Genomic DNA, 2,782 nt, shown 5'->3' with positions numbered 1-2,782 from the left:
ATCTACGGTAAATGTGTGGTTCAAAGTAGGGCTTTAGGGACCTTTAGATCTCAGCTTGATGTTATTTTGGAGAAATCAGGTGAACGGGACTCATAAGCACATTGGGCTGAATGGTCTGTTCTCGTCAAAGTTGTTTTAATGTTTTGCTTGATACTTTTAGCCCACTGATCCTCTTCAGGTATCTCTGTAATGCAGAAACCATGATGACATGTCAATATCCACCTAATCACAAAGTATAGTGTAACAGTTAAGATATTTTGTATTGATGAACAGAAGAAACATGGCCGAGGCTGAGAAGGTCATTTCCACGTCTCAATGTTAATTAATCCAGCTCAGGAAAGCCAGCCCTCAAGTCTTTAGTGCAAATAATATTCAGAAAAGTATGACCAATGACAGAATGACTAAAACTTGCTTTACTCATTTCCATTCCAAATATTTTAATCTACAGTACACTCCCAGTTGCCTTTTTAAAATTCTTCATATTTTTGCTGGACTCCAAGGCAGTCTGTTTATTGGTGAACATAATTAAGGTGTACTCATGTCCTCTGACACACTGAGATGCCAAGCATACAAATGGGAGTTTCAATAAAATGCATGGCGTACCAGAAGAGGTTACCATTGTAGTGACCCTTTACATCTAGAATAGGGCCAATGAGGTCCACTGTTTGCAAAGATGGCATATTTATTGCTCAAACACAAAAGAGTGGGATCAACACATGAGGAACACAAGGTCTAATTTAAAGCAGATGCTGGCCAAAACCTGTTCCTAATCTGGACCTCTTTGCACAGATCTTGAACCCAGTTTCCCAACTCAAAATTATCACTAAATCCTCCTGTTCTCACCTCCCATCCTCTGTCACAACTCTGACTGTTTTTTTTTTTTACAGAAGAGAGCCTTCACCTCACCTCACTCTTCCCCAGGAGCATCATGTCTTAAAGGACCGATCTCTAAGGCTGCCTTTATACTGCACACACTCTTAAAGAGAAATCCTAATCCTATGCATTCATAAATGGAACTATGTTCCACCTAGCAGCTATACGATTTCCTGCTGGACATCTAAGGAAGTAATTCTGTTTCTTTATGAAGATAATTCCTTATTGCTGCCTGGCAGCCATGAGATCTTGCAGCATGTTGTCATCCTTCCCTGGATTCACTTATTCAATGGACAGAAGGTCATTTGTTTTCTAGCTGCCTGGTTGCTGTTTCTAAACAGGCCAAAACTCTTGCACTCCCAACATGATAGTGTGGGAACTCATGCCAGACAGAGTCTACTCCCAACACCCCAATGGCATCAGACTTTCATATTGGTATGCCAAGCTATTCTCTTCTTATCACTGTGGCTCTCTTTCTCTACTTTACTTCCCTCTGTCCTTTGCAGCTATGGTCAATCTATATCTTTACCCTTACTTACTGCTACAAGTTCTTGACTGTCAGGTTCCTACATAAGTTTTCTGGGCGCCCTCTGCGTAAAAGTGCATGAAACTCAACAATCTTGAAAGCCCCTGGAGTACAGAAGCTCATCCTGTGGATTAACAGGCATTGGTTCAGGTGGCCTGGACATGCCACAAGAGCACAGCTGCTTGGAGGAGACACAAGGCATATTAAACAAATGAGAGCTCTCGGGCATTGTCTAGAAGGAACTGTGGGCTATTCCGGAAGATGGGATCTGTAGGACCTCTTTATACAACTGGGTAGCCCTACCTGAATGTGTTAACCTCTCCTGCATGGAATCTGTTTATCCTAATCACAGTGAAACATGGCCATTCGGGGCTGGTGGAGCAGGTGTTGCCTGTTTTAGTTAGTCTAATTGGGAGAGGATGCTTATGAAACGGCTGCTGGCTGCTCTTTTCTTGAACTGTCATGAGACTGTAGTTTCCACTTTGTTTACTTGCACACCATTCAGTCCATCACCCTCATTAATATTTGGATAAAGACATTAAGATGACTTGAGCTGGTGTATGCAGTTAATGACCTGTAAGTGTCTATTTGAGTACTCTGGTATTTTGGGAGCCTTTTTATTTTACAGCTAAATTCTCAGTTTGTCAGTTAAGATGCCTTGACTTTGTGCAGCCTGCATATCAAAATCATATGAGTGTGACTATGACATTAGGATAGGGTGCACAGCGTCTTCTGTACGCTCTTAAAAATAATGGTTCTTTACTGGGTAGGGTCGTTCCTTATAGAACTATTGCTTGACAAAACACCATTTCCATCTGGTAAAGGTTCTTAACGTTTTAAATTGGTTCTTTGTGCTTTGAAAAATCTTCCTAATATGTTGAGAAAAACTGGTATGCCACAGATTAAGAAAATCTGAGAGTCCTTTTAAAATCATGAGCCACTGGTATTTTACGGATATGTTACCATCTATTCCTGGATATTTACTGTATGGAGCCTGTTACAGATCTAACAGGTTATTTCTGGAACCTTCATGTGGATGGGTGTTTAAAGAACCAAAAATGGTTTCCCTATAGCACCTCTCTGAAGAGCCACTCAAAACACTGATGACTTTTAGTGAAGGAAGAAGGATTTGTGATGAGCGAGTATTGGAAGCGTTACATAAAACAAGTAAATCTCACTTTTCCTTGTTTGCAGAATTGTGATGAAAATTCTAAGCTGGGAAACGTACTCCAGTTAGACAAATTGAAATTGATATGGAAACTGTGCTACCAAGACTAGCCAATGAAATGACATTACTATTATTAGAAGTTCTCTTAACTGCAAAAAAGAGTCTTTCATAGCATCCTAATTAATTAGTGAATCATTTGGGGGTTTTTTAGTGAC

The sequence above is a fragment of the Polypterus senegalus genome, chromosome 3, assembly GCF_016835505.1.
Source record: "Polypterus senegalus isolate Bchr_013 chromosome 3, ASM1683550v1, whole genome shotgun sequence".
Classification (NCBI taxonomy): domain Eukaryota; kingdom Metazoa; phylum Chordata; class Cladistia; order Polypteriformes; family Polypteridae; genus Polypterus; species Polypterus senegalus.
This window is presented reverse-complemented; position numbering follows the sequence as displayed.